This window comes from Epinephelus fuscoguttatus, linkage group LG22, assembly GCF_011397635.1.
Source record: "Epinephelus fuscoguttatus linkage group LG22, E.fuscoguttatus.final_Chr_v1".
Lineage (NCBI taxonomy): Eukaryota > Metazoa > Chordata > Actinopteri > Perciformes > Serranidae > Epinephelus > Epinephelus fuscoguttatus.
Genome location: NC_064773.1, coordinates 18,762,955 through 18,775,522, shown reverse-complemented (window position 1 = coordinate 18,775,522; position 12,568 = coordinate 18,762,955). Strand labels below are relative to the sequence as shown.

Genomic DNA, 12,568 nt, shown 5'->3' with positions numbered 1-12,568 from the left:
TGGTCCCTCGTCTCTGCCACACTTTGACTTATTTCCACCCAGCTGACAGCCTGGCCGTGGAGAATGGTCCCTAACTACGGGGAGAACGGAGCAAGGCTTCCCCGGAGGTCCGCCGCTTTTCCCGGCCCCCGGTCTCCGCCACACTTTGACTTAATTCCACCCTGCTGACAGTGGGACTTATATTCATTGTGCCAACAGTGGCTTGGAAAACCGCCCATAACCGTGTCACACGGGGAAGAGGGAAGGCGGCTGGAGTTCCTCCAACATTTGCGGTTAGATTATCATATTTTTTATTGACAAAAATATAGGCTGCATCGGCTGATTTTTTTTAATTTTTTTTTTTATAATATGCACATGTGCCCCTAAATATTTTTTACAGTTCGCACACACCTATTTTTAGTCACAAATGCGAGTGAAAGTTTGAAGTTTGACTGATCTGCATGAAACTCGGTGAACATAATCTAGGGACCAATATCTAAAGTTCCCTCTTGGCAAAAGTTGGAAAACTTACTAAAACTGAGCTTCTATAAGGCAATGAATATTGCGGAGGGCGTGGCTCATCACATAAAGGTGTATATCATCTCAAGGGTTTCACCCATCACCACGCAACTTTGTAGGCATATGACCACACATAATCTAAGGGGACCCCTCCATTATTGACCCCATCAAACAAAAATGGGGGCGCTAGAGAGCTAATTTCTTATCTAGGCCCAAGCGCCATATCGATTTTTACTAAACTTGGTAGATATGTAGAACAGGACACCTCAAGGTGACTGGAGAAATTTAAGTCTAATTGGCAACTGGGTGGCGCTATAACAACAGAAAAATGCTTAAAAATGGCTAAAATGCGACCAATCGCTGTGGCTCCCCCTGTGGCTGAATGTTTTTTGTTTTGTTTTTTCCTAATTTTTGGTATGACTAAGTCATGGTATGGTATGCTGTACTCAATGGGTATGGACTAGTCTTGTATATTAATGATATTTGTAGGGTGTCACAGGTATTGAAGCTGGTGTTTGCTGATGATTTGAATATTTAATGTTCTGGGGAGAATTTAAAAGTACTGGAGGAAGTCAATAAGGAAATGAGCAAATTGAAAATATGGTTTGACAAACACATTATGATTAAACTTAAAACAAAAAATGTCATTTGGGAATTGCAGGATTAACGAGCAAGTACAAATACAGATAAATGGGGTGCAGATTGAAAGGGTTCATGAAAATAAATTCCTTGGGGTGATAGTAGATGAGAAAATCAGTTGGAAACCACACATCAAACATATACAAACCAACCAAACAACTAGGGAGAAGGGTGGGATTAGATATGTTTCGACCTCTTCCCACTCTCTTTTGAACAAACCTTTCATTGTCTTTTGTTGTTGCTTTCTTTTCTTTTTTTATGTTCAAAATAAAACCCTCAAATTAAAAAAAAAAACAAATCAAAAATATAAGACACCTGCAGAGCCTGGTTTTGACCAGCAACCATGCATAGTGTCTTAGGTCACCTCAAAGATGACAAAAGTACTGTCAAACTACGCGGCAGCAGAGAAACTGCTGACACACTTGGCAACTGGTGAGTAAAAAGAAATATATGATGCATCTTACCATGACAAACGTAGAGGGCAGTTATTTTACCAGAGCTGTTTTTTCAGATAAGAGCTGCAGGAGACTTTCAAGGTATATTCTCTTTTGATTGTGCTACACATGAATATTTAAATGCATGTGAACAATTCTTTTCAGTAAACCCCACAATCTATCAGTCCTGTCATCCAACCGCCTGTCCTCTCCACTCCTCAACCTCCAACATTCACCCAGAGTCACACTCCCCAGCCCAGAGTTTCCACCACCCCCAGTAACATTCAAACTTGTGCTTCTCTTACTTTAACTGAAATTTTCTCCTTTTGTACAGCAAATGGATGAAATATTTAGTGGCTCCAGGGTGGGGAGTGCACCAGGCACCATCATTCCACACCATTCTTTCCAAGTAAGACTTCATCTGAACTCAGCTGGTCACCTCCTGAACAGCGTGACACAGACGATTAACAAACACTAAATCATCATTTCAGGACACTTATGAGTCCCATGCTGAGCGGAGGACAGCTGCTCTGGAGTCACTCGTGAGGCCAGAATTGGCAAGATGGAGGAGACTGAAGGAGAGAAGAAATTCTGAGGAAAAAAAATGATCTCATGCATGGGACAAATACTTACTCAATTAAAAGACATTACTTACTCAATTAAAAGACATTGGAAGGCAGCAAGAACAAATAATTGACTTACTAAAAGAAAGCAATACCAAATAAAAATGACAGACACATAAATGAAATTTATGTGTCTGTCTTTTTGATATGTTGGGAAGAAACTGAAAAAATGTTTAAACTGAAACACTCCACAAAGGGAAGCAGTGGTTGGCTCATTCAAATTCACAACCATGAAATGACTACCTCTGGGGACCACTGATACTCCGAGATCCCCTGCACTTGAGCCTCCTGAATTTCGATAATCCCAAATGCATGCTCAATTGCCACATGAGCTACATTCAGCTTCCTGTTGAAGTGCCTCTGCCTGGCCCTTACGAGCCCATCATCCCTGTAGGGCTTCATTAGATGTTGCAACAGAGGGTGTGCTGAATCGCCACTGATGTGCATTCCCTCTGGGACCAGGGCCTGGGGATCTTCCTCTAATAGCCGTCCAACATCTGTGTGTCGAAATGCTCTCGCATCATGCCAACTCCCGGGGTGACCTACATTAACATGGCAAAAACACCGCTCACCATCACAGAAGCCGGTGAGCATGACTGAATAGAATTGTTTCCTGTTATAATAGGCTATGCGGTTGTTGGTTTTATGATGGGACTGTGACATCCATCCACAGCACAGATTGTATTTGTAAATCCGGCTGATTGAAACTGTAACTGAGATGAGTGTATTGCTTCTTCTGCGGGCCATGAAATGTGATATGACAGATGTGAATTCACCAGGGAACAAAACTGATGGAGATGAGTTGACATTGTAGATTTAGAGATGTTGAATCTGTCTGCCACACCCCTATATGACTCTCGGTTGGATAGAGTCCATAGACGGGCAAGAACACTGTTTGACATGGGTGGTTTTGTTTGTTGTGTGTTTGAATAGAAAGGTCCTGATGTGGTCATAAGGTCCAGGTTAACAGAAGAGAAAATTATCCAAATAACATGCAACTATTAGTGATAATACTTTGGCCTTGACATGCTTTAGATAAGCCTACCACCACTTGTCCCCTTGAAAGTCTGAAATGACTTTTGAAGTCAGTCACACTGTACAAGGGTACAACCTCCTTGACTTGACCGCAGCCTTATGTCACCACCCCCTGCTGCAGCCGCCTGCTCTCATATACTTTCCAGGCAAGGCGCAGTTCATCTTGAACGAGCCGATTAACTTGCATAAAATGGCAATAGGCCTGCTCAAGTAAAGTGCCTCAAAATTGTACTTAAGCAAGTTACAGTCCACCACCATGATAACAATTCACAATTAGTGAGTAAACAACGCTTGTTACATGTCAACTTTTCAATGTTTAAGGCATGTACTTTGATTGTAGATACAGTGCCAGAGTGCATTGAACAGCATCAAAATAGAGCTTGTTTATCAAACTGTTTCCCTGGTGAGGATCCACCTGATCCCCCAATGTCCTCAAGTACTAGAAACGCCCCTGTCAAGCTGCCGGATGCACTCCTGTACCATGGGGGTCCCACATGGATGTGCGAATCTAGTTATACAAGTGAATGTCCAAAACAGTGAAGTCTGTTAGGGTGATGTTCCCATTTACTGCAGAATGATAGACAGAAGTAGATCACCTTGATGACTTGATGAGAATGTTAATGTGAAATCATCCTGATTGTTTATGCTCTGTTTTGCTTATGGTAAGAACAATATATTCCTACACCTCTGCTAAAAATGACTTCCCCCTCCCCCATGACCTTAAAACATCTGATTCATTTCACCTGTGACCAAGGTTTAGTCCTTTTTAAATTAACCAAACTCGTGTGGTTTGCTTCAGAGGGGTCTGAGTTCTCTTGGAGTGTTCACGTATGTGCAAAAAAGGCTGAGTCACAGCTCTGAGTCCACTTGGAAGGCTGAAAAGGACCAAGTGTGGAAAAACACCCTAAGTTATATACTATGGCAGTGTGTACATAGTATATAACTTAGGGTGTTTTTCCACACTTGGTCCTTTTCAGCCTTCCAAGTGGACTCAGAGCTGTGACTCAGCCTGTACAGGGTGAAGTCAGGTCATTTGAGACACTTTATGGTAGATGATTACAAAAAAAAAACACCTTAAACTTTGAGTACTACATTAAGTTTGACCTGTAGAACTTGTAATGGTCTATGCTCTACGTCTATAAAGAAAATATGTTGCTTAATAAAATAATTTAGAAACTTTGGGCCTTCAAACATATCAAGAACCACTACATCTCTCCAATGACATGTTCAGGTAAAGTGGGACAGTCATGTTTGTTTGTTTTTTAAAAGGTAAATTCTATTTCAGTACAGTCATTAATTCATTAATGTAACTTAACTGTCCTATAACATTGTTTTTAACCTTCAGATTGACAAGCACTACACCTGGACCAGCGTCTTTGTTGCAAACCGCAACTGGCCCGACAGCCTGCGACTCATCCTCCGGAGGGCCCTCGCACCAGTCTCCCAGGATGGTTCGTCACCTGGATCTGAGCCTGTCTCTGGCTCTGACTGAGTATGTTTTTATCTTTAGAACAATCTGTAGTAACACTACAACTGGATCCCTGACCTCATCCCAAACTCAGACAGCCACGGCATCCCACAGCTTGTCCTGTGTAGGGTCCCAATCCTACTGACCCCACATGGCTATAAACCTGAGCCTCAAGACCCCACCTCAAGAACCAACAAAGGTGGTGAGAGCAAGCCTCCCAAAAAGACCTCCAGGAAAGGTGGCAAAGAAAAAACAAACTGCAAATAATGAACTTGGATTGTATTTGAAGCAGTTTAATGTCATGTTTAATACATGTACTTTCAGCATTCATAATACAAGGAAGAGTTCATTTTGTTCTGGGCTTGTACCACATGAATAATCTTACATGTAAATAAGGTTTTCCACAGTAAGACCTGCTGTGAAGTGAACTGTTTTAAAGTCAGAAACGAACCAGTTTTAATGAGTCCGATCACATTGTGACTCATGTTTTCCTTTTTCTCTTTCCATTTAGCTGGACTGCCGAGGCCAAGTCCAGTTATGCAAATGGTGGACACAAACTTGAACTGTCCACTGAGCAGCACCAACGTGATCTGCTTGTGCAGGTCCCTCCTCACGTTGTATCACAACCTCATCACAGGCTCAAAGGAGTTCCCTTTGATCCCCATTAGTCACTACCAAGGTAGCAACTACTCTTCCTGGGGTCCATACAAGCAAATATTACATCATAGATTAAAACAAATGTATAACTAAAAAGTCAAGGCAAAAAGGAACAAAATACAACCAAAACACAAGAAAACTACACAACAAAAATTAAAAAACAAAACAAAACGAAAACAGATAAAACCAAGAGATTAACCACAAAATAGTCAGAAGTTGTTAGGAAAAAAAAACATAATATTAATAATGATAATAATAATGATTTTACAGCTCAAAGGTAACTGTAGTACCAATAAAAACAGTATACAGTGATTGAGAGAATTAAAGACCAGGAGAGTTTCACATTAAGGTTCATACATTACTTAATCAAAGTAATATAACTTATGACATTTGATTACTCTGATTACATTTCTAACAAATGTTTTAAACTGGGCAATAAATCTGAATCTGAATCTTTATGTCATTGTACAAGTACAACGAAATTGTACCCACTGAGCAATTTACCGTCTAATAGAAGTCTAATAGAAGGGGCCAAAGCGTGCGGCAGGCAGCAAATCTCAAACACTTAAAGGATGCTTTCTGGTGTGGGATGTTGGCCCAGAAATGTATATATATACTATACTATGACTGTTTTTCATCACATTTTTATCACATACTATACTATGACTGTTTTTCCATCACATTTTCATCACATACTATACTATGACTGTTTACTATACTATGACTGTTTTTATCGCATTTTCATCACATACTATACTATGACTGTTTTTCCATCACATTTTCATCACATACTATACTATGACTGTTTTTATCACATTTTCATCACATACTATACTATGACTGTTTTCATCACATTTTATCACATACTATACTATGACTGTTTTTCATCACATTTTTATCACATACTATACTATGACTGTTTTTCCATCACATTTTCATCACATACTATACTATGACTGTTTTTCATCACATTTTCATGACATACTATACTATGACTGTTTTTCATCACATTTTTATCACATACTATACTATGACTGTTTTTCATCACATTTTCATGACATACTATACTATGACTGTTTTTCCATCACATTTTCATCACATACTATACTATGACTGTTTTTCATCACATTTTCATGACATACTATACTATGACTGTTTTTCCATCACATTTTCATCACATACTATACTATGACTGTTTTCATCACATTTTATCACATACTATACTATGACTGTTTTTCATCACATTTTTATCACATACTATACTATGACTGTTTTTATCACATTTTCATCACATACTATACTATGACTGTTTTTCCATCACATTTTTATCACATACTATACTATGACTGTTTTTATCACATTTTTATCACATACTATACTATGACTGTTTTCATCACATTTTTATCACATACTATACTATGACTGTTTTTATCACATTTTCATCACATACTATTTTTATCACATTTTTATCACATACTATACTATGACTGTTTTTATCACATTTTCATCACATACTATACTATGACTGTTTTTCATCACATACTATACTATGACTGTTTTTCCATCACATTTTCATCACATACTATACTATGACTGTTTTCATCACATTTTTATCACATACTATACTATGACTGTTTTTCATCACATTTTTATCACATACTATACTATGACTGTTTTTCATCACATTTTCATCACATACTATACTATGACTGTTTTTCATCACATTTTCATGACATACTATACTATGACTGTTTTTTATCACATTTTTATCACATACTATACTATGACTGTTTTCATCACATTTTTATCACATACTATACTATGACTGTTTTTATCACATTTTCATGACATACTATACTATGACTGTTTTTCATCACATACTATACTATGACTGTTTTCATCACATTTTTATCACATACTATACTATGACTGTTTTTATCACATTTTCATCACATACTATACTATGACTGTTTTTATCACATTTTTATCACATACTATACTATGACTGTTTTTATCACATTTTCATCACATACTATTTTTTATCACATTTTTATCACATACTATACTATGACTGTTTTTATCACATTTTCATCACATACTATACTATGACTGTTTTTCATCACATTTTCATCACATACTATACTATGACTGTTTTTATCACATTTTCATCACATACTATTTTTTATCACATTTTTATCACATACTATACTATGACTGTTTTTATCACATTTTTATCACATACTATACTATGACTGTTTTTATCACATTTTTATCACATACTATACTATGACTGTTTTCATCACATTTTTATCACATACTATACTATGACTGTTTTCATCACATTTTCATCACATACTATACTATGACTGTTTTTATCACATTTTCATCACATACTAAACTATGACTGTTTTCATCACATTTTTATCACATACTATACTATGACTGTTTTTCCATCACATTTTTATCACATACTATACTGAGTGTTTTTTTTTTTTTATCACATCTTTATCACATTTTATGACTGAAAACAGTCATAGTATAGTATGTGATAAAAATGTGATCAAAACAGTCATACTTTCCGTATGTCATAAAAATGTGATAAACAGTCGTGGTATGTGTGTAGATTTTCTTAAGAGAAATGACAGTCAAATAGCAATGTGACTAGATTTTATTAACAATGATGCAAAAACAATGAAAAACTGGACTCTGGGATTCATCTGAAGAACTAGGGACAACTAAAGGAGATGAAAAATAATTTATCAGCGTAAACTTTGTATTTCAATATAAAAGTTTGATTTGAACATGTGCAACTCAAATTTTGATGAATTTATTTTCCGTTTCATGGTGTAGACGGTAGCAAGTGGACTGGTGTTTACATTGAGAAGGTGAAAGCCTCCGTGAAACACAGCTTAAGTGTGAATTGGAATAGCTCAGGCTGTTAAAGAGCTGCCTGGCAATCATGAGTTCAGTGGTTCGATCTTCTTTCAGGGCAGGTGAATTTTAAAGTTCAACACCCAAATGAAAAGGTTAAATGCACCCGGAGAAAATGTTTATGTTAATCTCTATTGCTTTTTTTTTTTTTTTTTTGCACAAAGGGTGAATTGATCACCAATGCTTTCATTTAGAATTGTATACCATAATTTAACTACATTTTTACTGAATAAGTCATGGCTGAAAAGAATATTTTCAAAATTGTTCGCAATTTATCAATCGGAACACAGTTTTTTAACAGAATGCTGTAATGCAGGATAGTTTGTATTCACTTTTTGGAATATTATGTCCAGTGATTAAGTCATTAAAAGTTTCAAACAGTTACCAGAGAATATGTCACAAAGCTTAGTTATTCTATTATCCTTTCATTTTTTCCAGTTACCTTTTTGTTCACTGTTACATTTGAGTTCTGCCATATTGGTTGATTTATTGTGGTATCTGTGTTAATTCCAAGAATCTTTTTGCATGACTTGTTATATAAAATGTTAAATGACACTTCAATGGGGGTTTCAATCATTTCATGAAACACAGACATTTTGTGCCAATGTTTAAGTTTTGTAATGTATTCTCTTCAATGTATTTCCAATCTTTAATCACACAAGTATCAAATATTTGCTGACAACCAAATGATAAATAGTGAAAGAAGTTGAGAAGCTGTAGTCCACCTTTTGTTTGGATTAGACATCATGTATGAACATCACGTCTTTTCACCATGGTGAAAATGCTTTATGTAAATCATCAAACCTGGCTTTTTGTATTATAACAGGCAACATTCTCAGAATGTAGTTGACAGTAGGAAGAATATTAATTTTCACTGCATTCACTCAACCCCACAAAGACATGGGAAGGCTCGACCAACAATCAATATTTGCTGTTATTTTTTTGAGTGAGATTTACATATCACGTTTGATAGATGCTTGATGTCATTCTTAATCTAGATATATTATTTCTGTTTGTTTCCATTTGATTTTAGTATTCCCTACACATGTGACACCACAGGTTTTGTTTAAAGGTAGCTACTTGCATTTCTCCCAATCTGACAGTGAGCCTTGAGTAATGATCTGGTTGAGATGAAAAAGTGAGGGTTCCACATCGGTTAAATATAAAATAATATTGTCACAATACAGATGTTTTATACGTTTGGCTTCCAATTTGTATACCTTTAATACTTTTCTCAGCCAATGGCAAAATGACTAAATTAAGAGTCCTGAAACTGGGCATCCTTGTTTTGCGCCTTGATGTAAGGTGAATGGTTTTGAGGAGGTCATGAGTTCTTGCTGAGGCAATAGGTTTTAGGTACAGCATTTTAATCCACTGTATGAAGTTGGTGCCAAGTCCATATTGCTGCAGGGTACTGAACATAAATGGCTACTCAATACAATCAAAGGCTTTTTCAGCATCGATCGTACACAGTGCAGCCAGCAGAGGGAGCTTGATTGCACACTGTGTGATATTGAATAATTTCCTTGCATTGTCAGCCGAATATCGTTTCCTCATGAAGTCAGTTGGGCAAGTGTGTATCAGCTTTCCGATTACCTTAGATAACTTTGCTGCAAGAATTTTGGCGAGGATTTTATTATCAAGATCTGCTAAGGATATTGGATGATAATTTTTGCACCTTAGAGGGTCTTTACCTTTTTTTATGAATTAATGAAATATGCAAATAATTAAATAAGGTGGAAGACTGAAAATTAGGGGGGGTGGGGGTGGGGGCGGTAAAGCCACAAACTACCTGATGGAGTCAGCACTCCAAAGAGAAATCAGAGCTTACATCTTCATACTGGTAGTTGACAGATCCCTGATATATGGCATCCCTCCGTCTGAAGTTGTCTGCAAGATGAGGAGTAGACCATCACCTTGGTAACACCTTGTAACATTGATTTGTGCACTGAACAAAGCACAGTGGAATGAACCTTAATGCAATTTCACTATCAGTCAGTCACCATGAAAAGCATGTATCTGCATCTGGACACAGCAGGCACCGTAGTCATCAAAGAAGATTGTCAGTCCTTTGTTGTAGAGCTTGATGATTGTATTTAGAACCTGAGGACTGATGCTGTAGCACTGACATAGGCAGGAAATGTCATTTCAGCAGTGTTCATGAGAGATTGCAATGTTTCAGAAGAGTTCCTTAACATAACTATAAAACCCCAAAATGTACAAAACTTCACTCTGTCTACATTTACTACATCTCTGCTGACATTACATTATCATTTGAGCATGATGTGTCACAGTGAGTAAAAAACATTCATTCCTGCATGTGCAGTGTACTTCAGTGAGTGCTTCATAAGCAGAGTCCTGCAGAAGTAAGCGTCCTTTGAGCTGAAATGTTACAGGATGGGCAAATGCAGAGCACTGGTGTCTGATAAATTACAATCAGAGGGAGTGAAATTATGTAACAAGCACAATTTATTGCCAAAATTAAACGAGAAAAATCAATGTCAGTTTAATTCATGTAGCAGCAGCTGCACCTGGTGAGCTCCAGCTACCTTATCCTGAACTACACTTATTTAAAAACCCTTTTAAAATCAAAAGAAATTTAATAGTTTAATAGTTTGGACTGGAAAAAACAGCCTGTATAAATTATAAAACAGGCACAGCAAGGTGTTTAAATGGGTTATGAGCGTGTTATCGCTTCTCGCCACCAGAGGTCGCTGTCCTCAGTGTGGAGATGCAGCGGCATGCAGCAGCAGCCCGGTCAGAGGCAGCAGAGTGTCGGGAACTCCAGCAGCTCCGCTCCGTATATTTCCACTGACCCTCCGCTTTACGGATTCATTCATCCAAGTCAGAGCTGCTGCTCGGTGTGTCCGGACCGGATCCATCCACCCATCCATCCACCAGTCTGTCCATCCAGCTGCTGACAGAACCTCTCCTTTCATCCAGCGGTGCGCTGCGGCCGCATCTGCGTCCGGGAAGGTCAGAGACGTCATTTTAAATCCGCGGAGCTGACAACTTTTCTTTATTTAATTCCTCTTTTCCTGCGCTGCGGTTCATCAGCGGGAGGTTGCTGCTGCATTCAGCGGGCATTGGTGAGTCTTGAGCCGGTGTTTATTTAATGTGAGGTGCGTCCCCTCTGGACACAGCACTGCAACACTGAGGTGTGGGGGTGATCAAACCTGTGGTCAGGCCACGAGGTTTCATCTTTTACTGACACAATGACACCTTTAGCTAAGGTCAGGCACTGTCTGCTTCTCTCATGACACTAAATAATATTTATATGACATGTGGCGGGCATTTATGCGATTTAAAAATGGGTTTGATATTCAAATATGTTGCATTCAGTGTCTCTGATGAACAGTGCTTTAACATCCTAAAAGTTGAACAGACACGTTCAGGTTTCTGTAATACAATCACGTGTATCTCCACTTCAGCCCTCATGAATATGCAGTTTTATCTTACTCTCCCTCCACCTTCCCCGACTGAGTTCCAGGACGTCATTTGCATTCATGAGCAGCTCTGAGTGTTACATAACAGCCCACATCTCAATGGGATTTGGGGTCAGTGGACACATCCGACACGGTGCCTGCCAAGCCGGGTCCGGGAGGGACTCCCAGCAGGGGTTCTGACGGATGTTGTGGGTGGGATGCCAGCACAAGTGGAAATGGAGAGAAAGAGAAGATGAGATGACAGAAACTTTGACAGCAACTCTGAGCTGAAACGCACTTATCAAGAGAAAGTGCATGTAACCAAGTACAGTTACTCAAGTGCAGCACAATTCTGAGGTACTTTAATGCAACCTTACTTTGTTGAATAAGATTTTACTACAAAGTTTACAATCAATAAATGATGCCGTTAATTAATTCATATATAATAGTAATACAATAACGTAATATTTACATTAATATCATGCATTAGAAAGGACATATAAATACATCTTTAACCTTTAATACTTACCGTGTGGAGCAATGACTGGATCCATGTTTTGTTTGTACTGTTGTGGAAAAACCCAAATTGTAAATACAAGTTTTGTTTTACTCCTGTTTTTTAAATTACATTTTCAATGGAGAACTTTAAATGGTAACCAAGTATATTTCACATTGAGTATTTCAACTGTTACTTAAACCAATGGTTCCCAACTGGTGGGTCGCGGTCCAAAAGTGGGTTGTGGGTCCATTCTGAATGGACTGCAAGTGACTTGCGAATGCAACATTTGTATAAAAAAACAACCAAAAAAGAAAAGACTTTATGTTAAAGTACAGTGAATTTGCAGCACAGAGCTCTTA

At 38.0% G+C, this 12,568-nt stretch overlaps 1 protein-coding gene across 2 annotated transcripts in view; it reads left to right on the top strand.

Moving 5' to 3' along the window:
* The first annotated feature begins 10,944 nt into the window (after positions 1-10,944).
* Positions 10,945-12,568, top strand: part of rerg (RAS-like, estrogen-regulated, growth inhibitor) — a 73,191-nt gene continuing 71,567 nt past the window's right edge. The window contains exon 1 of one of the 2 annotated variants that reach the window (XM_049566367.1): positions 10,945-11,261. The gene's annotated coding sequence lies outside the window, so the exon portion shown is untranslated. Of the gene's footprint in view, positions 11,375-12,568 lie in introns of both variants that reach the window. The other variant, XM_049566366.1, reaches the window with a different exon arrangement.